General features: G+C 42.0%; 7 non-coding genes and 2 pseudogenes across 7 annotated transcripts; 7 read left to right on the top strand and 2 right to left on the bottom strand.

Moving 5' to 3' along the window:
- Positions 1-3304: 3304 nt before the first annotated feature.
- Positions 3305-3483, top strand: LOC134994814 (U1 spliceosomal RNA; annotated as a pseudogene).
- A 2084-nt stretch (positions 3484-5567) lies between these two features.
- LOC134994855 (U1 spliceosomal RNA) lies at positions 5568-5730 on the bottom strand. The gene has a single exon (XR_010197803.1). It is a non-coding gene; the product is annotated as a U1 spliceosomal RNA (small nuclear RNA).
- Positions 5731-16294: 10564 nt separating this feature from the next.
- Positions 16295-16473, bottom strand: LOC134994816 (U1 spliceosomal RNA; annotated as a pseudogene).
- A 3761-nt stretch (positions 16474-20234) lies between these two features.
- On the top strand, positions 20235-20398 carry LOC134994835 (U1 spliceosomal RNA). The gene has a single exon (XR_010197783.1). It is a non-coding gene; the product is annotated as a U1 spliceosomal RNA (small nuclear RNA).
- Positions 20399-20550: 152 nt separating this feature from the next.
- On the top strand, positions 20551-20713 carry LOC134994866 (U1 spliceosomal RNA). The gene has a single exon (XR_010197813.1). It is a non-coding gene; the product is annotated as a U1 spliceosomal RNA (small nuclear RNA).
- Positions 20714-21384: 671 nt separating this feature from the next.
- LOC134994836 (U1 spliceosomal RNA) lies at positions 21385-21548 on the top strand. The gene has a single exon (XR_010197784.1). It is a non-coding gene; the product is annotated as a U1 spliceosomal RNA (small nuclear RNA).
- A 152-nt stretch (positions 21549-21700) lies between these two features.
- Positions 21701-21864, top strand: LOC134994867 (U1 spliceosomal RNA). The gene has a single exon (XR_010197814.1). It is a non-coding gene; the product is annotated as a U1 spliceosomal RNA (small nuclear RNA).
- Positions 21865-22528: 664 nt separating this feature from the next.
- LOC134994865 (U1 spliceosomal RNA) lies at positions 22529-22692 on the top strand. Its single transcript, XR_010197812.1, has one exon. It is a non-coding gene; the product is annotated as a U1 spliceosomal RNA (small nuclear RNA).
- Positions 22693-22843: 151 nt separating this feature from the next.
- Positions 22844-23007, top strand: LOC134994813 (U1 spliceosomal RNA). Its single transcript, XR_010197763.1, has one exon. It is a non-coding gene; the product is annotated as a U1 spliceosomal RNA (small nuclear RNA).
- The last annotated feature ends 622 nt before the right edge of the window (positions 23008-23629 follow it).

Genomic DNA, 23629 nt, shown 5'->3' with positions numbered 1-23629 from the left:
AGATGTGGCTGAAAACTCGAAGACGTGCCCCCAACTGGGCGGACTCCTTTAGCGGAGCCCCAGCGTCATGCGGTGGATTTTGTAGAGGCCGGGGAGGACTTCTGTTCCTGGGAACTAGCTGTGTTGTGCAGCTTCTTCCCTCTGCCCTTACCTCTGGCAAGAAAGGACGCACCTCGTACTTTCTTGTTTCTCTGTGATCGAAAGGACTGCATTTGATAATGTGGTGCTTTCTTAGGCTGTGAGGGAATATAAGGCAAAAAATTTGATTTACCAGCTGTAGCTGTGGAGACAAGGTCCGAGAGACCTTCCCCAAACAATTCCTCACCCCTGTAAGGTAAAACCTCCATATGCCTTTTTGAGTCGGCATCACCTGTCCATTGCCGGGTCCATAGGACTCGTCTAGCAGAAATCGACATAGCGTTTATTCTAGAACCCAGTAGACTAATGTCACTTTGAGCATCTCTCATATATAGGACAGCATCTTTTATATGCCCTATGGTCAATAACATAGCATCCTTATCTAGGGTCTCAATCTCTGCTGATAAGGTATCTGTCCATGCTGCCACCGCGCTACAACCTCGGCCGACGCAATTGCCGGTCTGAGTAAGGTACCAGAATGTGTGTAAATGGACTTTAGGGTAACCTCCTGCTTGCGGTCAGCAGGGTCCCTGATGGTAGCCGTATCCTGGGATGGCAGCGCTACCTTTTTGGATAAGCGTGTCAATGCTTTATCCACCCTAGGGGAGGATTCCCACCGTATCCTGTCCATTGGCGGGAAAGGATACGCCATAAGAATCCTTTTGGGAATCTGCAGCTTTTTGTCTGGAGATTCCCAAGCTTTTTCACATAATTCGTTCAACTCATGTGAGGGGGGAAAGGTTATCTCAGGTTTCTTTCCCTTATACATGTGTACCCTCGTGTCAGGGACAGGGGACTCTGTGATGTGCAAAACATCTTTTATTGCAATAATCATATATCGAATACATTTAGCCAATTTTGGTTGTAACTTTGCATCATCGTAGTCGACACTGGAGTCAGAATCCGTGTCGGTATCTGTGTCAACTATTTGGGATAGTGGGCGCTTTTGAGACCCCGAAGGTCCCTGCGACATAGGGACAGGCATGGGTTGACTCCCTGACTGTTCCCTAGCTTCAGCTTTGTCTAATCTCTTGTGTAATAAGTTTACATTAGCACTTAAAACATTCCACATATCCATCCAGTCAGGTGTCGGCGTTGTCGATGGAGACACCACATTAATTTGCTCCTGCTCCTCTCTAGGAGAGCCTTCTACCTCAGACATGTCGACACACGTGTACCGACACACCATACACTCACGGAATCCTCTTATCTGAGGACAGTTCCCCAACAAGGCCCTTTGGAGAGACAGAGAGAGAAAGTATGCCAGCACACACCCCAGCGCTATATGACCCAGGAAAAAAACACAATCATTTTATGTTTACCCAGTAGCGCTGTATTTCCATATATATATGCGCCTAATTATGTGCCCTCTCTTCTTTAAGACCCTCTTTCTACCGTGGTATAAGCAGGGGAGAGTCCATGGAGCTTCCCCTCAGCGGTGCTGTGGAGAAAATGGCGCTGGTGAGTGCTGAGGGAGAAGCCCCACCCCCTCAGCGACGGGCTTCTGTCCCGCTCAAATATAGTAAAAAAATGGCGGGGGCTCTTATATATATATACAGTGCCTAGCTGCATATATATTTATTTTGCCAAAGAGAGGTCTATATTGCTGCCCAGGGCGTCCCCCCTGCGCCCTTCACCCTTACACTGACTGCCGTGTGTGAGGTGTATGGGAGCAATGGAGCACAGCTTTACTGCTGTGCGTTACCTCAGTGAAGATCATGAAGTCTTCCGCCGCCTCTGAAGTCTTCTTTTCTTCTCATACTCACCCGGCTTCTATCTTCCGGCTCTGCGAGGGGGACGGCGGCGCGGCTCTGGGACGGACGGCGAGGGTGAGACCTGCGTACCGATCCCTCTGGAGCTAATGCTGTACAGTAGCCTAAGAAGCAGAGCCTATCAACTCACAGAAGTAGGTGTGCATCTCTCCCCTCCGCCCCTCGATGCAGGGAGTCTGTTGCCAGCAGGCTCCCTGAAAATAAAAAAGTCTAACAAATATACTTTCTGTCAGGAAACTCAGGAGAGCTCCCTGAAAAGCACCCAGTCTCCTCTGGGCACAGTAGTAAACTGAGGTCTGGAGGAGGGGCATAGAGGGAGGAGCCAGTGCACACCCAGATCTAAAGTCTTTCTTAAAGTGCCCATGTCTCCTGCGGAGCCCGTCTATCCCCCATGGTCCTTACGGAGTCCCCAGCATCCTCTAGGACGTAAGAGAAAAATTATGCTGGCAGAAAAATCCAATTGAGTGATTAAACAGCTCCAGAGCTGCTCTGTAAGGCAAGTAAAAGGGTGTGGGCCCTGCAGCACTACCTGTAGTTTGCATTGTGCATTGGAAGCCTAGTTTGCTGTCTGTTTCCACTTCTTTTTTCTTGAGCCCCTCCCGTCTATACCCTTGTGCACTATCCTGACTTCTCCTCCCGTCTGCTTACTTTGTGCCTTCCAATGCACAATGCAAACTACAGGTAGTGCTGCAGGGCCCACACCCTTTTACTTGCCTTACAGAGCAGCTCTTGAGCTGTTACAGTGCCCAGCTGCTGCAAGAAATCAGCGTGAATGCTTCAGGGGCTGGGGCATGGCCAACATGAGCCCCACACCGAAGGAGGGTGGGGGTGTTTAATGCGAACTAGGGGTCTCGCACAATGCGAACTACAGGTAGTGCTGCAGGGCCCACACCCTTTTACTTGCATTACAGAGCAGCTCTGGAGCTGTTACAGTGCCCAGCTGCTGCAAGAAATCAGCTTGAATCCTTCAGGGGCTGGGGCATAGCCAACATGAGCCCCACACCGACGGAGGGTGGAGGTGTTTAATGCGAACTAGGGGTCATCCAAGTGCCGCAAAAGGCCGCCATGCCCTGCACGCCCCTTTTCTCTTTTCATATGCAGACGAGGGTTGAAGCCAACTTTGACCCACTGCTTGGATGACATCGCCATATGCAAATCCATCTGCTGCAGGCCTTCCCCCAGGAATGCTTGCACTAGTTGTTGCATTTGGTTTGTTGTTTGGGGGTGCTTCAGTATTAGGCAGCCTTCTGCCCTCCCATGTTCATCTGAAAATATGTGTTCTCCCTGCAGTTGTTGTCCCCAGATGAGAGTTCCCTTGTGCTGCCTCAGTTGAATCTCCTTTACTTGACAGAGATATGCCTGAGCAGCGGCCCTCCCCAGCCCTATCCCAAATCATACTTATTTTGCATAGGAGATACCATGGTCATGAAGACTGTTCTCCCAGGGTGCGGTTCATTCATTGCATTCTGGGTATGCTGACCCCTGTGATTTCCCCAAATGTGGGAAACTCGACTGCATTATTTAATGCGAACTAGGGGTCATCCAAGCACCGCAAAAGGCCGCCATGCCCTGCATACCCCTTTTCTCTTTTCATAAGCAGACGAGGTTTGAAGCCAACCTTGACCCACTGCTTGGATGACATCACTTGCTGCCTTTCCAATGAAGCAAGTTTAATTTAATAATAGGTGAAAAACCATCCCTACAAAGGTGATAATCAGATACTTGGCTTTGTGGACACTTTTCAGAGCACAAATTTGTTAGCATAAAAATAAAGCCAGAAAATGAAGAGCTGTTTAATCACTCAATTGGATTTTTCTGCCAGCATATTTCTTTTTCTCTGCAACCCACTGCTAAATTGTGCTTTGTGGCTGTTTTTTTTATAAAATCACTTAATCAAATCTAACTCTGATTACATCAGAGAAGGCCAGGTACCCTACACCATAAGAGGTGGTTTGAAATTTTTACTTGTCTACTTAAAGATCACCAAAATCTGATAACAAGGTCAATTACGTCCCTAGGTGGGATTGAACCACCAACCTTTTGGTTAACAACTGAACACGCTAACTGTTTGTGCCTCAGAGACACTTTGCGAAAGTACATACTGACAAAGGCTAATAAGCATTCATCTAGAACGTTTCCTAGAAAAACTTTAAAAAGTCAATAATCTGGAGAGTTTTTGTAAGATGTTTCTTCCATCAACCAATGAAGAAACACATTGGTACTTTCCCATGATGAGTGAGTGCTTCAGGATCTCTTGCACTTACATGTGCAGCAGAGTACTGTAATGGAAGCATGCTGGGTCCATAACCCAGAGGTAGGCAGATTGAAACTATCCTCTGCTATATGCATTGTTTTTTGTTAATTAAAGTAATCCAAAACTGGGATTGATATTTTTGCTCTTTTATTTTTACTTAAAGTACAATAACTTTTACCATTTTAATTTGTTTTAATAGTATATTGACAGTATTGTTTTCTTTCAAAAATCCACTTAATTTTCTTTACCCTATTATTAAAATGGTAATTGACAAAAACAAACTACATTGTCACCAGAAGAGCAGTACAAAATATACAAGTGATATATTAAAATCATCTTTCCAGCTTTAATTTCAATGATGCCTTGGTGCAACAATTTTGTGAGAAACATCTTCACCCATAAAGAAAGATTTTCTTAATTCCTTACCTGTGTGCTGATTAGATATCACCTTGTTTTCACATTAAACAGACTTCCCCTTGAGGAAGCAGCAAGGATGCAGTGACGTTTATGTTTCCTGGTGTCAACCTGTATTATTTCAGTAGACATTGAAATGAGGATGCATCTTGCTGCCTTTCCAATGAAGCAAGTTTAATTCAGTAATAGGTGAAAAACCATTCCTACTAAAGGTGTTAATCAGAGACTTGGCTTTGTGGACACTTTTCAGAGAGCAAATTTGTTAGCATAAACATAAAATCAGAAAATGAAGAGCTGTTTAATCACTCAATTGGACTTTTCAGCCAGCATAATTTTTTTTCTCTGCAACCCACTGCTAAATTGTGCTTCCTAGCTGTTTTTTTATAAAATCACTTAATCAAATCTAACTCTGATTACATCAGAGAAGGCCGGGTACCCTACACCATAAGAGGGGGTTTGAAATTTTGACTTGTCTACTTAAAGATCACCAAAATCTGATAACAAGGTCAATTACGTCCCTGGGTGGGATTGAATCACCAACCTTTAGGTTAATAGCCATACACACTAACTGATTGCGCCATAGCGACACTTTGCGAAAGTACATACTGACAAAGGCTAATAAGCATTCATCTAGAACGTTTCCTAGAAAAACTTTAAAAAGTCAATAATCTGGAGAATTTTTGTAAGAAACACATTGGTACTTTCCCATGATGAGTGAGTGCTTCAGGATCTCTTGCACTTACATGGGCTATTAACCAAAAGGTTCCCACCCAGTGATGTAATTGACCTTGTGATCAGATTTTGGTGATCTTTAAGTAGACAAGTCAAAATTTCAAACCCCCTCTTATGGTGTAGGGTACCTGGCCTTCTCTGACGTAATCAGAGTTAGATTTAATTAAGGTGCGCAAGGGCATAGAAGGGAGCGGTTTAAGAAAAGAGAAGTGGAAACAGACAGCAAACTAGGCTGGAGAGAGACCTGAGACAAAGAGATCTGAATTATACGAGAGCCGACCAGGGGAAACACAAATTATGCAGTCAAGTTTCCCACATTTGGGGAAATCGCAGGAGCAGCACACCCAGAGTGCAATGGGTGAGCCTTGCCCTGGGAGAAGCACCTTCATGATCATAGTATCTCACCTGGCAGGTAAGTAGGAGTTGGGCTAGTGCTGGGGAGGGTCGCTGCTCGGGTACGCCCCTGTCAAGTGAAGGAGATCCAACTGAGGCAGCACAAGGGAACTCTCGAAAGAAGAACAAGGCTAGAGGAAGATCTGAGACAAAGAAATCTGACTTTTACCAGAGCTGACCAGAGGAAAGCACAAACACAGTCCCCCACTACCACCAGGAAACATTAACGCCACTGCATCCTTGCTGCTTTCTCATGTGGTAGTCTATTTAATGTGAAAACAAGGTGATATCTAATTAGCACACAGAAAAGAAAATTAAGTGAATTTTTGAAAGAAAACAATACTGTCAATATACTATTAAAACAAATTAAAATGGTAAAAGTTATTGTACTTTAAGTAAAAATAAAAGAGCAAAAATGTCAATCCCAGTTTTGGATTACTTTAATTAACAAAAAAAATGCATATAGCAGAGGATAGTTTCAATCTGCCTACCTCTGGGTTATGGACCCAGCATGCTTCCATTACAGTACTCTGCTGCACATGTATGTGCAAGAGATCCTGAAGCACTCACTCATCATGGGAAAGTACCAATGTGTTTCTTCATTGGTTGATGGAAGAAACATCTTACAAAAACTCTCCACATTATTGACTTTTTAAAATGTTTCTAGGAAACGTTCTAGATGAATGCTTATTAGCCTTTTTCAGTATATGCTTTTGCAAAGTGTCGCTGTGGCGCAATCAGTGTGTAAGGCTATTAACCAAAAGGTTGGTGGTTCAATCCCACCCAGGGACGTAATTGACCTTGTTATCAGATTTTGGTGATCTTTATGTAGACAAGTCAAAATTTCAAACCCCCTCTTATGGTGTAGGGTACCTGGCCTTCTCTGATGTAATCAGAGTTAGATTTGATTCAGTGATTTTATAAAAACAGCTAGGAAGCACAATTTAGCAGTGGGTTGCAGAGAAAAAGAAATATGCTGGCAAAAAAATCCAATTGAGTGATTAAACAGCTCTTCATTTTCTGGCTTTATTTTTATGCTAACAAATTTGTTCTCTGAAAAGTGTCCACAAAGCCAAGTCTCTGATTAACACCTTTGTAGGGATGGTTTTTCACCTATTACTAAATTAAACTTGCTTCATTGGAAAGGCAGCAAGATGCATCCTCATTTCAATATCTACAGAAATAATACAGGTTGACACCAGGAAACATTAACGCCACTGCATCCTTGCTGCTTTCTCATGTGGAAGTCTGTTTAATGTGAAAACAAGGTGATATCTAATTAGCACACAGGTAAGGAATTAAGAAAATCTTTATTTAAGGGTGAAGATGTTTCTCACAAAATCGTTGCCCCAATGCATCATTGAAATTCAAGCTGGAACGATGATTTTAATATATCACTTGTACATTTTGTATTGCTCTTCTGGTGACAATGTAGTTTGTTTTTGTCAATTACCATTTTAATAATAGGGTAAAGAAAATTAATTGGATTTTTGAAAGAAAACAATACTGTCAATATACTATTAAAACAAATTAAAATGGTAAAAGTTATTGTACTTTAAGTAAAAATAAAAGAGCAAAAATATCAATCCCAGTTTTGGATTACTTTAATTAACAAAAAAAAATGCATATAGCAAAGGATAGTTTCAATCTGCCTACCTCTGGGTTATGGACCCAGCATGCTTCCATTACAGTACTCTGCTGCACATGTAAGTGCAAGAGGTCCTGAAGCACTCACTTATCATGGGAAAGTACCAATGTGTTTCTTCATTGGTTGATGGAAGAAACATCTTACAAAAACTCTCCACATTATTGACTTTTTAAAATGTTTCTAGGAAACGTTCTAGATATATGCTTATTAGCCTTTGTCAGTATGTACTTTTGCAAAGTGTCGCTGTGGCGCAATCAGTTAGTGTGTATGGTTATTAACCAAAAGGTTGGTGGTTCAATCCCACCCAGGGACGTAATTGACCTTGTTATCAGATTTTGGTGATCTTTAAGTAGACAAGTCAAAATTTCAAACCCCCTTCTTATGGTGTAGGGTACCTGGCCTACTCTGATGTAATCAGAGTTAGATTTGAATAAGTGATTTTATAAAAAAAACAGCTAGGAAGCACAATTTAGCAGTGGGTTGCAGAGAAAAAGAAATATGCTGGCAGAAAAATCCAATTGAGTGATTAAACAGCTCTTCATTTTCTGGCTTTATTTTTATGCTAACGAATTTGTTCTCTGAAAAGTGTCCACAAAGCCAAGTATCTGATTAACATATTTGTAGGGATGGTTTTTCACCTATTACTAAATTAAACTTGCTTCATTGGAAAGGCAGCAAGATGCATCCTCATTTCAATATCTACTGAAATAATACAGGTTGACACCAGGAAACATTAACGCCACTGCATCATTGCTGCTTTCTCATGTGGAAGTCTGTTTAATGTGAAAACAAGGTGATATCTAATTAGCACACAGGTAAGGAATTAAGAAAATCTTTATTTAAGGGTGAAGATGTTTCTCACAAAATCGTTGCCCCAATGCATCATTGAAATTCAAGCTGGAAAGATGATTTTAATATATCACTTGTACATTTTGTATTGCTCTTCTGGTGACAATGTAGTTTGTTTTTGTCAATTACCATTTTAATAATCGGGTAAAGAAAATTAATTGGATTTTTGAAAGAAAACAATACTGTCAATATACTATTAAAACAAATTAAAATGGTAAAAGTTATTGTACTTTAAGTAAAAATAAAAGCTAAAATATCAATCCCAGTTTTGGATTACTTTAATGAACAAAAAAAAAATGCATATAGCAAAGGATAGTTTCAATCTGCCTACCTCTGGGTTATGGGCCCAGCATGCTTCCATTGCAGTACTCTGCTGCACATGTAAGTGCAAGAGATCCTGAAGCACTCACTCATCATGCGAAAGTACCAATGTGTTTCTTCATTGGTTGCTGGAAGAAACATCTTACAAAAACTCTCCAGATTATTGACTTTTTAAAGTTTTTCTAGGAAACGTTCTAGATGAATGCTTATTAGTCTTTGTCAGTATGTACTTTTCGCAAAGTGTCTCTGTGGCGCAATCGGTTAGTGTGTTCAGCTATTAATCAAAAGGTTGGTGGTTCAATCCCATCCAGGGACGTAATTGACCTTGTGAACAGATTTTGGTAATATTTAAGTAGACAAGTCAAAATTGCAAACCCCCTCTTATGGTGTAGGGTACCTGGCCTTCTCTGATGTAATCAGAGTTAGATTTCATTAAGTGATTTTATAAAAAAACAGCTAGGAAGCACAATTTAGCAGTGGGTTGCAGAGAAAAAGAAAAATGCTGGCAGAAAAATCCAATTGAGTGATTAAACAGCTCTTCATTTTCTGGCTTTATTTTTATGATAACAAATTTGTTCTCTGAAAAGTGTCCACAAAGCCAAGTATCTGATTAACATCTTTGTAGGGATGGTTTTTCACCTATTACTAAATTAAACTTGCTTCATTGGAAAGGCAGCAAGATGCATCCTCATTTCAATATCTACGGAAATAATACAGGTTGACACCAGGAAACATTAACGCCACTGCATCTTTGCTGTTTTCTCATGTGGAAGTCTGTTTAATGTGAAAACAAGGTGATATCTAATTAGCACACAGGTAAGGAATTAAGAACATCTTTATTTAAGGGTGAAGATGTTTCTCACAAAATCGTTGCCCCAATGCATCATTGAAATTCAAGCTGGAAAGATGATTTTAATATATCACTTGTACATTTTGTATTGCTCTTCTGGTGACAATGTAGTTTGTTTTTGTCAATTACCATTTTAATAATCGGGTAAAGAAAATTAATAGGATTTTTGAAAGAAAACAATACTGTCAATATACTATTAAAACAAATTAAAATGGTAAAAGTTATTGTACTTTAAGTAAAAATAAAAGAGCAAAAATATCAATCCCAGTTTTGGATTACTTTAATTAACAAAAAAAATGCATATAGCAGAGGATAGTTTCAATCTGCCTACCTCTGGGTTATGGACCCAGCATGCTTCCATTACAGTACTCTGCTGCACATGTAAGTGCAAGAGATCCTGAAGCACTCACTCATCATGGGAAAGTACCAATGTGTTTCTTCATTGGTTGATGGAAGAAACATCTTACAAAAACTCTCCACATTATTGACTTTTTAAAATGTTTCTAGGAATCGTTCTAGATGAATGCTTATTAGCCTTTGTCAGTATGTTCTTTTGCAAAGTGTCGCTGTGGCGCAATCAGTTAGTGTGTAAGGCTATTAACCAAAAGGTTGGTGATTCAATCCCACCAAGGGACTTAATTGACCTTGTTATCAGATTTTGGTGATCTTTAAGTAGACAAGTCAAAATTTCAAACCCCCTATTATGGTGTAGGGTACCTGGCCTTCTCTAATGTAATCAGAGTTAGATTTGATTCAGTGATTTTATAAAAACAGCTAGGAAGAACAATTTAGCAGTGGGTTGCAGAGAAAAAGAAATATGCTGGCAGAAAAATCCAATTGAGTGATTAAACAGCTCTTCATTTTCTGGCTTTATTTTTATACTAACAAATTTGTTCTCTGAAAAGTGTCCACAAAGCCAAGTCTCTGATTAACACCTTGATAGGGATGGTTTTTCACCTATTACTAAATTAAACTTGCTTCATTGGAAAGGCAGCAAGATGCATCTTCATTTCAATGTCTACTGAAATAATACAGGTTGACACCAGGAAACATTAACGCCACTGCATCCTTGCTGCTTTCGCATGTGGAAGTCTGTTTAATATGAAAACAAGGTGATATCTAATTAGCACACAGGTAAGGAATTAAGAAAATCTTTATTTAAGGGTGAAGATGTTTCTCACAAAATCGTTGCCCCAATGCATCATTGAAATTCAAGCTGGAAAGATGATTTTAATATATCACTTGTACATTTTGTATTGCTCTTCTGGTGACAATGTAGTTTGTTTTTGTCAATTACCATTTTAATAATCGGGTAAAGAAAATTAAGTGGATTTTTGAAAGAAAACAATACTGTCAATATACTATTAAAACAAATTAAAATGGTAAAAGTTATTGTACTTTAAGTAAAAATAAAAGAGCAAAAATATCAATCCCAGTTTTGGATTACTTTAATTAACAAAAAAAAATGCATATAGCAGAGGATAGTTTCAATCTGCCTACCTCTGGGTTATGGACCCAGCATGCTTCCATTACAGTACTCTGCTGCACATGTAAGTGCAAGAGGTCCTGAAGCACTCACTTATCATGGGAAAGTACCAATGTGTTTCTTCATTGGTTGATGGAAGAAACATCTTACAAAAACTCTCCACATTATTGACTTTTTAAAATGTTTCTAGGAATCGTTCTAGATGAATGCTTATTAGCCTTTGTCAGTATGTACTTTTGCAAAGTGTAGCTGTGGCGCAATCAGTTAGTGTGTAAGGCTATTAACCAAAAGGTTGGTTATTCAATCCCACCCAGGGACTTAATTGACCTTGTTATCAGATTTTGGTGATCTTTAAGTAGACAAGTCAAAATTTCAAACCCCCTGTTATGGTGTAGGGTACCTGGCCTTCTCTGATGTAATCAGAGTTAGATTTGATTCAGTGATTTTATAAAAACAGCTAGGAAGCACAATTTGGCAGTGGGTTGCAGAGAAAAAGAAATATGCTGGCAGAAAAATCCAATTGAGTGATTAAACAGCTCTTCATTTTCTGGCTTTATTTTTATGCTAACTAATTTGTTCTCTGAAAAGTGTCCACAAAGCCAAGTATCTGATTAACATATTTGTAGGGATGGTTTTTCACCTATTACTAAATTAAACTTGCTTCATTGGAAAGGCAGCAAGATGCATCCTCATTTCAATATCTACTGAAATAATACAGGTTGACACCAGGAAACATTAACGCCACTGCATCCTTGCTGCTTTCTCATGTGGAAGTCTGTTTAATGTGAAAACAAGGTGATATCTAATTAGCACACAGGTAAGGAATTAAGAAAATCTTTATTTAAGGGTGAAGATGTTTCTCACAAAATCGTTGCCCCAATGCATCATTGAAATTCAAGCTGGAAAGATGATTTTAATATATCACTTGTACATTTTGTATTGCTCTTATGGTGACAATGTAGTTTGTTTTTGTCAATTACCATTTTAATAATAGGGTAAAGAAAATTAAGTGGATTTTTGAAAGAAAACAATACTGTCAATATACTATTAAAACAAATTAAAATGGTAAAAGTTATTGTACTTTAAGTAAAAATAAAAGCTAAAATATCAATCCCAGTTTTGGATTACTTTAATGAACAAAAAAAAAATTCATATAGCAAAGGATAGTTTCAATCTGCCTACCTCTGGGTTATGGGCCCAGCATGCTTCCATTGCAGTACTCTGCTGCACATGTAAGTGCAAGAGATCCTGAAGCACTCACTCATCATGCGAAAGTACCAATGTGTTTCTTCATTGGTTGCTGGAAGAAACATCTTACAAAAACTCTCCAGATTATTGACTTTTTAAAGTTTTTCTAGGAAACGTTCTAGATGAATGCTTATTAGTCTTTGTCAGTATGTGCTTTTTGCAAAGTGTCTCTGTGGCGCAATCGGTTAGTGTGTTCAGCTATTTATCAAAAGGTTGGTGGTTCAATCCCACCCAGGGACGTAATTGACCTTGTGATCAGATTTTGGTGATATTTAAGTAGACAAGTCAAAATTGCAAACCCCCTCTTATGGTGTAGGGTACCTGGCCTTCTCTGATGTAATCAGAGTTAGATTTGATTAAGTGATTTTATAAAAAAACAGCTAGGAAGCACAATTTAGCAGTGGGTTGCAGAGAAAAAGAAAAATGCTGGCAGAAAAATCCAATTGAGTGATTAAACAGCTCTTCATTTTCTGGCTTTATTTTTATGATTACAAATTTGTTCTCTGAAAAGTGTCCACAAAGCCAAGTATCTGATTAACATCTTTGTAGGGATGGTTTTTCACCTATTACTAAATTAAACTTGCTTCATTGGAAAGGCAGCAAGATGCATCCTCATTTCAATATCTACGGAAATAATACAGGTTGACACCAGGAAACATTAACGCCACTGCATATTTGCTGTTTTCGCATGTGAAAGTCTGTTAAATGTGAAAACAAGGTGATATCTAATTAGCACACAGGTAAGGAATTAAGAAAATCTTTATTTAAGGGTGAAGGTGTTTCTCACAAAATCGTTGCCCCAATGCATCATTGAAATTCAAGCTGGAAAGATGATTTTAATATATCACTTGTACATTTTGTATTGCTCTTCTGGTGACAATGTAGTTTGTTTTTGTCAATTACCATTTTAATAATAGGGTAAAGAAAATTAAGTGGATTTTTGAAAGAAAACAATACTGTCAATATACTATTAAAACAAATTAAAATGGTAAAAGTTATTGTACTTTAAGTAAAAATAAAAGAGCAAAAATATCAATCCCAGTTTTGGATTACTTTAATTAACAAAAAAAAATGCATATAGCAGAGGATAGTTTCAATCTGCCTACCTCTGGGTTATGGGCCCAGCATTTTTCCATTGCAGTACTCTGCTGCACATGTAAGTGCAAGAGCTCCTGAAGCACTCACTCATCATGGGAAAGTACCAATGTGTTTCTTCGTTGGTTGATGGAAGAAACATCTTACAAAAACTCTCCAGATTATTGACTTTTTAAAGTTTTTCTAGGAAACGTTCTAGATGAATGCTTATTAGCCTTTGTCAGTATGTACGTTTGTAAAGTGTCTCTGTGGCGCAATCTGTTAGTGTGTTTGGTTATTAATCAAAGGGTTGGTGGTTCAATCCCACACAGGGATGTAATTGACCTTGTTATCAGATTTTGGTGATCTTTAAGTAGACAAGTCAAAATTTCAAACCCCCTTCTTATGGTGTAGGGTACCTGGCCTACTCTGATGTAATCAGAGTTAGATTTGAATAAGTGATTTTATAAAAAAAACAGCTAGGAAGCACAATTTAGCAGTGGGTTGCAGAGAAAAAGAAATATGCTGGCAGAAAAATCCAATTGAGTGATTAAACAGCTCTTCATTTTCTGGCTTTATTTTTATGCTAACGAATTTGTTCTCTGAAAAGTGTCCACAAAGCCAAGTATCTGATTAACATATTTGTAGGGATGGTTTTTCACCTATTACTAAATTAAACTTGCTTCATTGGAAAGGCAGCAAGATGCATCCTCATTTCAATATCTACTGAAATAATACAGGTTGACACCAGGAAACATTAACGCCACTGCATCCTTGCTGCTTTCTCATGTGGAAGTCTGTTTAATGTGAAAACAAGGTGATATCTAATTAGCACACAGGTAAGGAATTAAGAAAATCTTTATTTAAGGGTGAAGATGTTTCTCACAAAATCGTTGCCCCAATGCATCATTGAAATTCAAGCTGGAAAGATGATTTTAATATATCCCTTGTACATTTTGTATTGCTCTTCTGGTGACAATGTAGTTTGTTTTTGTCAATTACCATTTTAATAATCGGGTAAAGAAAATTAATTGGATTTTTGAAAGAAAACAATACTGTCAATATACTATTAAAACAAATTAAAATGGTAAAAGTTATTGTACTTTAAGTAAAAATAAAAGCTAAAATATCAATCCCAGTTTTGGATTACTTTAATGAACAAAAAAAAAAATGCATATAGCAAAGGATAGTTTCAATCTGCCTACCTCTGGGTTATGGGCCCAGCATGCTTCCATTGCAGTACTGTGCTGCACATGTAAGTGCAAGAGATCCTGAAGCACTCACTCATCATGCGAAAGTACCAATGTGTTTCTTCATTGGTTGCTGGAAGAAACATCTTACAAAAACTCTCCAGATTATTGACTTTTTAAAGTTTTTCTAGGAAACGTTCTAGATGAATGCTTATTAGTCTTTGTCAGTATGGACTTTTCGCAAAGTGTCTCTGTGGCGCAATCGGTTAGTGTGTTCAGCTATTAATCAAAAGGTTGGTGGTTCAATCCCATCCAGGGACGTAATTGACCTTGTGATCAGATTTTGGTAATATTTAAGTAGACAAGTCAAAATTGCAAACCCCCTCTTATGGTGTAGGGTACCTGGCCTTCTCTGATGTAATCAGAGTTAGATTTGATTAAGTGATTTTATAAAAAAACAGCTAGGAAGCACAATTTAGCAGTGGGTTGCAGAGAAAAAGAAAAATGCTGGCAGAAAAATCCAATTGAGTGATTAAACAGCTCTTCATTTTCTGGCTTTATTTTTATGATAACAAATTTGTTCTCTGAAAAGTGTCCACAAAGCCAAGTATCTGATTAACATCTTTGTAGGGATGGTTTTTCACCTATTACTAAATTAAACTTGCTTCATTGGAAAGGCAGCAAGATGCATCCTCATTTCAATATCTACGGAAATAATACAGGTTGACACCATGAAACATTAACGCCACTGCATCTTTGCTGTTTTCTCATGTGGAAGTCTGTTTAATGTGAAAACAAGGTGATATCTAATTAGCACACAGGTAAGGAATTAAGAACATCTTTATTTAAGGGTGAAGATGTTTCTCACAAAATCGTTGCCCCAATGCATCATTGAAATTCAAGCTGGAAAGATGATTTTAATATATCACTTGTACATTTTGTATTGCTCTTCTGGTGACAATGTAGTTTGTTTTTGTCAATTACCATTTTAATAATCGGGTAAAGAAAATTAATAGGATTTTTGAAAGAAAACAATACTGTCAGTATACTATTAAAACAAATTAAAATGGTAAAAGTTATTGTACTTTAAGTAAAAATAAAAGAGCAAAAATATCAATCCCAGTTTTGGATTACTTTAATTAACAAAAAAAAATGCATATAGCAGAGGATAGTTTCAATCTGCCTACCTCTGGGTTATGGACCCAGCATGCTTCCATTACAGTACTCTGCTGCACATGTAAGTGCAAAAGATCCTGAAGCACTCACTCATCATGGGAAAGTACCAATGTGTTTCTTCATTGGTTGATGGAAGAAACATCTTACAAAAACTCTCCACATTATTGACTTTTTAAAATGTTTCTAGGAATCGTTCTAGATGAATGCTTATTAGCCTTTGTCAGTATGTACTTTTGCAAAGTGTCGCTGTGGCGCAATCAGTTAGTGTGTAAGGCTATTAACCAAAAGGTTGGTGGTTCAATCCCACCCAGGGACTTAATTGACCTTGTTATCAGATTTTGGTGATCTTTAAGTAGACAAGTCAAAATTTCAAACCCCCTGTTATGGTGTAGGGTACCTGGCCTTCTCTGATGTAATCAGAGTTAGATTTGATTCAGTGATTTTATAAAAACAGCTAGGAAGCACAATTTAGCAGTGGGTTGCAGAGAAAAAGAAATATGCTGGCAGAAAAATCCAATTGAGTGATTAAACAGCTCTTCATTTTCTGGCTTTATTTTTATGCTAACAAATTTGTGCTCTGAAAAGTGTCCACAAAGCCAAGTATCTGATTAACACCTTTGTAGGGATGGTTTTTCACCTATTATTAAATTAAACTTGCTTCATTGGAAAGGCAGCAAGTGATGTCATCCAAGCAGTGGGTCAAAGTTGGCTTCAAACCTCGTCTGCTTATGAAAAGAGAAAAGGGGTATGCAGGGCATGGCGGCCTTTTGCGGTGCTTGGATGACCCCTAGTTCGCATTAAATAATGCAGTCGAGTTTCCCACATTTGGGGAAATCACAGGGGTGAGCATACCCAGAATGCAATGAATGAACCGCACCCTGGGAGAACAGTCTTCATGACCATGGTATCTCCTATGCAAAATAAGTATGATTTGGGATAGGGCTGGGGAGGGCCGCTGCTCAGGCACATCTCTGTCAAGTAAAGGAGATTCAACTGAGGCAGCACAAGGGAACTCTCATCTGGGGACAACAACTGCAGGGAGAACACATATTTTCAGATGAACATGGGAGGGCAGAAGGCTGCCTAATACTGAAGCACCCCCAAACAACAAACCAAATGCAACAACTAGTGCAAGCATTCCTGGGGGAAGGCCTGCAGCAGATGGATTTGCATATGGCGATGTCATCCAAGCAGTGGGTCAAAGTTGGCTTCAACCCTCGTCTGCATATGAAAAGAGAAAAGGGGCGTGCAGGGCATGGCGGCCTTTTGCGGCACTTGGATGACCCCTAGTTCGCATTAAACACCTCCACCCTCCGTCGGTGTGGGGCTCATGTTGGCTATGCCCCAGCCCCTGAAGGATTCAAGCTGATTTCTTGCAGCAGCTGGGCACTGTAACAGCTCCAGAGCTGCTCTGTAAGGCAAGTAAAAGGGTGTGGGCCCTGCAGCACTACCTGTAGTTCGCATTGTGCGAGACCCCTAGTTCGCATTAAACACCCCCACCCTCCTTCGGTGTGGGGCTCATGTTGGCCATGCCCCAGCCCCTGAAGCATTCACGCTGATTTCTTGCAGCAGCTGGGCACTGTAACAGCTCAAGAGCTGCTCTATAAGGCAAGTAAAAGGGTGTGGGCCCTGCAGCACTACCTGTAGTTTGCATTGTGCATTGGAAGGCACAAAGTAAGCAGACGGGAGGAGAAGTCAGGATAGTGCACAAGGGTATAGACGGGAGGGGCTCAAGAAAAAAGAAGTGGAAACAGACAGCAAACTAGGCTTCCAATGCACAATGCAAACTACAGGTAGTGCTGCAGGGCCCACACCCTTTTACTTGCCTTACAGAGCAGCTCTGGAGCTGTTTAATCACTCAATTGGATTTTTCTGCCAGCATAATTTTTCTCTTACGTCCTAGAGGATGCTGGGGACTCCGTAAGGATAGACGGGCTCCGCAGGAGACATGGGCACTTTAAGAAAGACTTTAGATCTGGGTGTGCACTGGCTCCTCCCTCTATGCCCCTCCTCCAGACCTCAGTTTACTACTGTGCCCAGAGGAGACTGGGTGCTTTTCAGGGAGCTCTCCTGAGTTTCCTGACAGAAAGTATATTTGTTAGATTTTTTTATTTTCAGGGAGCCTGCTGGCAACAGACTCCCTGCATCGAGGGGCGGAGGGGAGAGATGCACACCTACTTCTGTGAGTTGATAGGCTCTGCTTCTTAGGCTACTGTACAGCATTAGCTCCAGAGGGATCGGTACGCAGGTCTCACCCTCGCCGTCCGTCCCAGAGCCGCGCCGCCGTCCCCCTCGCAGAGCCGGAAGATAGAAGCCGGGTGAGTATGAGAAGAAAAGAAGACTTCAGAGGCGGCGGAAGACTTCATGATCTTCACTGAGGTAACGCACAGCAGTAAAGCTGTGCTCCATTGCTCCAATACACCTCACACACGGCAGTCAGTGTAAGGGTGAAGGGCGCAGGGGGGACGCCCTGGGCAGCAATATAGACCTCTCTTTGGCAAAATAAATATATATGCAGCTAGGCACTGTATATATATATAAGAGCCCCCGCCATTTTTTTACTATATTTGAGCGGGACAGAAGCCCGTCGCTGAGGGGGTGGGGCTTCTCCCTCAGCACTCACCAGCGCCATTTTCTCCACAGCACCGCTGAGGGGAAGCTCCACGGACTCTCCCCTGCTTATACCACGGTAGAAAGAGGGTCTTAAAGAAGAGGGGGGCACATAATTAGGCGCATATATATATGGAAATACAGCGCTACTGGGTAAACATAAAATTATTGTGTTTTTTTCCTGGGTCATATAGCGCTGGGGTGTGTGCTGGCATACTCTCTCTCTCTGTCTCTCCAAAGGGCCTTGTTGGGGAACTGTCCTCAGATAAGAGGATTCCCTGAGTGTATGGTGTGTCGGTACACGTGTGTCGACATGTCTGAGGTAGAAGGCTCTCCTAGAGAGGAGCAGGAGCAAATTAATGTGGTGTCTCCATCGACAACGCCGACACCTGACTGGATGGATATGTGGAATGTTTTAAGTGCTAATGTAAACTTATTACACAAGAGATTAGACAAAGCTGAAGCTAGGGAACAGTCAGGGAGTCAACCCATGCCTGTCCCTATGTCGCAGGGACCTTCGGGGTCTCAAAAGCGCCCACTATCCCAAATAGTTGACACAGATACCGACACAGATTCTGACTCCAGTGTCGACTACGATGATGCAAAGTTACAGCCAAAATTGGCTAAATGTATTCGATATATGATTATTGCAATAAAAGATGTTTTGCACATCACAGAGTCCCCTGTCCCTGACACGAGGGTACACATGTATAAGGGAAAGAAACCTGAGATAACCTTTCCCCCCTCACATGAGTTGAACGAATTATGTGAAAAAGCTTGGGAATCTCCAGACAAAAAGCTGCAGATTCCCAAAAGGATTCTTATGGCGTATCCTTTCCCGCCAATGGACAGGATACGGTGGGAATCCTCCCCTAGGGTGGATAAAGCATTGACACGCTTATCCAAAAAGGTAGCGCTGCCATCCCAGGATACGGCTACCATCAGGGACCCTGCTGACCGCAAGCAGGAGGTTACCCTAAAGTCCATTTACACACATTCTGGTACCTTACTCAGACCGGCAATTGCGTCGGCCGGGGTTGTAGCGCGGTGGCAGCATGGACAGATACCTTATCAGCAGAGATTGAGACCCTAGATAAGGATGCTATGTTATTGACCATAGGGCATATAAAAGATGCTGTCCTATATATGAGAGATGCTCAAAGTGACATTAGTCTACTGGGTTCTAGAATAAACGCTATGTCGATTTCTGCTAGACGAGTCCTATGGACCCGGCAATGGACAGGTGATGCCGACTCAAAAAGGCATATGGAGGTTTTACCTTACAGGGGTGAGGAATTGTTTGGGAAAGGTCTCTCGGACCTAGTCTCCACAGCTACAGCTGGTAAATCAAATTTTTTGCCTTATATTCCCTCACAGCCTAAGAAAGCACCACATTATCAAATGCAGTCCTTTCGATCACAGAGAAACAAGAAAGTACGAGGTGCGTCCTTTCTTGCCAGAGGTAAGGGCAGAGGGAAGAAGCTGCACAACACAGCTAGTTCCCAGGAACAGAAGTCCTCCCCGGCCTCTACAAAATCCACCGCATGACGCTGGGGCTCCGCTAAAGGAGTCCGCCCAGTTGAGGGCACGTCTTCGAGTTTTCAGCCACATCTGGGTTCATTCGCAGGTGGATCCCTAGGCAATAGAAATTGTTTCTCAGGGTTACAAGCTGAAATTCGAAGAGGTGCCTCCTCACCGGTTTTTCAAATCGGCCCTACCATCTTCTCCCCAGGAAAGGGAGATAGTGTTAAATGCAATTCACAAATTGTATCTTCAACATATGCAGATGAGGGTTCCAGCCAACTTTGGCCCACTGCTTGGATGACATCACCGTATGTAAATCCGTCTTCTGCAGACCTTCTCCCAGGAATGCTTGTACTAGTTGTTGCATTTGGTTTGTTGTTTGGGCGTGCTTCAGTATTAGGCAGCCTTCTGCCCTCCCATGTTCATCTGAAAATATGTGTTCTCCCGGCAGTTGTTGTCCCCAGATGAGAGTTCCCTTGTGCTGCCTCAGTTGAATCTCCTTTACTTGACAGAGATGTGCCTGAGCAGCGGCCCTCCCCAGCCCTATCTCAAATCATACTTATTTTGCATAGGAGATACCATGGTCATAAAGATTGTTCTCCCAGGGTGAGGTTCATTCATTGCATTCTGGGTATGCTGACCCCTGTGATTTCCCCAAATGTGGGAAACTCAACTGCATTATTTGTGGTAGTGGGGCACTGTGTTTGTGTTTTCCTCTTGTCAGCTCTGGTAAAAGTCAGATTTCTTTGTCTCAGATCTTCCTCTAGCCTTGTTCTTCTTTCGAGAGTTCCATTGTGCTGCCTCAGTTTGATCTCCTTCACTTGACAGGGGGGTACCCGAGCAGCGACCCTCCCCAGCTCTAGCCCAACTCCTACATACCTGCCAGGTGAGATACTATGATCATGAAGGTGCTTCTCCCAGGGCAAGGCTCACCCATTGCACTCTGGGTGTGCTGCTCCTGCGATTTCCCCAAATGTGGGAAACTTGACTGCATAATTTGTGTTTCCCCTGGTCGGCTCTCGTATAATTCAGATCTCTTTGTCTCAGGTCTCTCTCCAGCCTAGTTTGCTGTCTGTTTCCACTTCTGTTTTCTTGAGCCGCTCCCTTCTATGCCCTTGCGCACTATCCTGACTTCTCCCGTCTGCTTACTTTGTGCCTTCCAACGCACAATGCGAACTACAGGTAGTGCTGCAGGGCCCACACCCTTTTACTTGCCGTACAGAGCAGCTCTGGAGCTGTTACAGTGCCCAGCTGCTGCAAGAAATCAGCTTGAATGCTTCAGGGGCTGGGGCATAGCCAACATGAGCCCCACACCGAAGGAGGGTGGAGGTATTTAATGTGAACTAGGGGTCATCCAAGCACCGCAAAAGGCCGCCATGCCCTGCATAACCCTTTTCTCTTTTCATATGCAGATGAGGGTTCCAGCCAACTTTGGCCCACTGCTTGGATGACATCACCGTATGCAAATCCGTCTTCTGCAGACCTTCTCCCAGGAATGCTTTTACTAGTTGTTACATTTGGTTTGTTGTTTGGGGGTGCTTCAGTATTAGGCAGCCTTCTGCCCTCCCATGTTCATCTGAAAATATGTGTTCTCCCTGCAGTTGTTGTCCCCAGATGAGAGTTCCCTTGTGCTGCCTCAGTTGAATCTCCTTTACTTGACAGAGATGTGCCTGAGCAGCGGCCCTCCCCAGCCCTATCCCAAATCATACTTATTTTGCATAGGAGTTTCCATGGTCATGAAGATTGTTCTCCCAGGGTGAGGTTCATTCATTGCATTCTGGGTATGCTGACCCCTGTGATTTCCCCAAATGTGGGAAACTCGACTGCATTAATTGTGGTAGTGGGGGACTGTGTTTGTGCTTTCCTCTGGTCAGCTCTGGTAAAAGACAGATTTCTTTGTCTCAGATCTTCCTCTAGCCTTGTTCTTTTTTCGAGAGTTTCCTTGTGCTGCCTCAGTTGGATCTCCTTCACTTGACAGGGGGGTGCCCGAGCAGCGACCCTCCCCATCTCTAGCCCAACTCCTACTTACCTGCCAGGTGAGATACTATGATCATGAAGGTGCTTCTCCCAGGGCAAGGCTCACCCATTGCACTCTGGGTGTGCTGCTCCTACGATTTCCCCAAATGTGGGACACTTGACTGCATAATTTGTGTTTCCTCTAGTCGGCTACTCGTATAATTCAGATCTCTTTGTCTCAGGTCTCTCTCCAGCCTAGTTTGCTGTCTGTTTCCACTTCTCTTTTCTTGAGCCGCTGCCTTCTATGCCCTTGTGCACTCTCCTGACTTCTCCTGTCTGCTTACTTTGTGCCTTCCAACGCACAATGCAAACTACAGGTAGTGCTGCAGGGCCCACACCCTTTTACTTGCCTTTCAGAGCAGCTCTGGAGCTGTTACAGTGCCCAGCTGCTGCAAGAAATCAGCTTGAATGCTTCAGGGGCTGGGGCATAGCCAACATGAGCCCCACACCGACGGAGGGTGGAGGTGTTTAATGCGAACTAAGGGTCATCCAAGCGCCGCAAAAGGCCGCCATGCCCTGCATACCCCTTTTCTCTTTTCATATGCAGATGAGGGTTCCAGCCAACTTTGGCCCACTGCTTGGATGACATCACCGTATGCAAATCCGTCTTCTGCAGACCTTCCCCCAGGAATGCTTGTACTAGTTGTTGCATTTGGTTTGTTGTTTGGGGTGCATTAGGCAGCCTTCTGCTCTCCCATGTTCATCTGAAAATATGTGTTCTCCCTGCAGTTGTTGTCCCCAGATGAGAGTTCCCTTGTGCTGCCTCAGTTGAATCTCCTTTACTTGACAGAGATGTGCCTGAGCAGCGGCCCTCCCCAGCCCTATCCCAAATCATACTTATTTTGCATAGGAGATACCATGGTCATGAAGATTGTTCTCCCAGGGTGAGGTTCATTCATTGCATTCTGGGTATGCTGACCCCTGTGATTTCCCCAAATGTGGGAAACTCGACTGCATTATTTGTGGTAGTGGGGGACTGTGTTTGTGCTTTCCTCTGGTCAGCTCTGGTAAAAGTCAGATTTCTTTGTCTCAGATCTTCCTCTAGCCTTGTTTTTTTTCGAGAGTTTCCTTGTGCTGCCTCAGTTGGATCTCCTTCACTTGACAGGGGGGTATCCGAGCAGCGACCCTCCCCAGCTCAAGCCCAACTCCTACTTACCTGCCAAGTGAGATACTATGATCAGGAAGGTGCTTCTACCAGGGCAAGGCTCACCCATTGCACTCTGGGTGTGCTGCTCCTACGATTTCCCCAAATGTGGGACACTTGACTGCATAATTTGTGTTTCCTCTGGTCGGCTACTCGTATAATTCAGATCTCTTTGTCTCAGGTCTCTCTCCAGCCTAGTTTGCTATCTGTTTCCACTTCTCTTTTCTTGAGCCCCTGCCTTCTATGCCCTTGTGCACTTTCCTGACTTCTCCTGTCTGCTTACTTTGTGCCTTCCAACGCACAATGCAAACTACAGGTAGTGCTGCAGGGCCAACACCCTTTTACTTGCCTTACAGAGCAGCTCTGGAGCTGTTACAGTGCCCAGCTGCTGCAAGAAATCAGCTTGAATGCTTCAGGGGCTGGGGCATAGCCAACATGAGCAGCAAGATGCAGCACTGGACTATTAGTAATGTACTGTTGTATGCTGAGCACCACAATGCAGCACAAGACAATGAGCAGTGATACTGAGCACTGATGAGGATACTACAGAGAACTGACACTGAGCAGGAGAGACACACTACTAGTATTACTGAGCAGCAATAAGTAACCACTGATACTGGGCACTGATATTGAGATTTCCACTGAGAGAACATAGCCACGTCCTCTCCGCTCTCTCTTCAATGCACGAGTAAAAATGGCGGCAACGCGCAGCTCTTTATATGGAATCCGAATCTCGCGAGAATCCGACAGCGGGATGATGACATTTTCCCTTGTTCAGGTTTTCCGAGTC

Source organism: Pseudophryne corroboree, unplaced genomic scaffold (assembly GCF_028390025.1).
Source record: "Pseudophryne corroboree isolate aPseCor3 unplaced genomic scaffold, aPseCor3.hap2 scaffold_1327, whole genome shotgun sequence".
NCBI lineage: Eukaryota > Metazoa > Chordata > Amphibia > Anura > Myobatrachidae > Pseudophryne > Pseudophryne corroboree.
The sequence above is the reverse complement of the archived record's forward strand: the minus strand, read 5'-3'. Positions and strand labels throughout refer to the sequence as shown.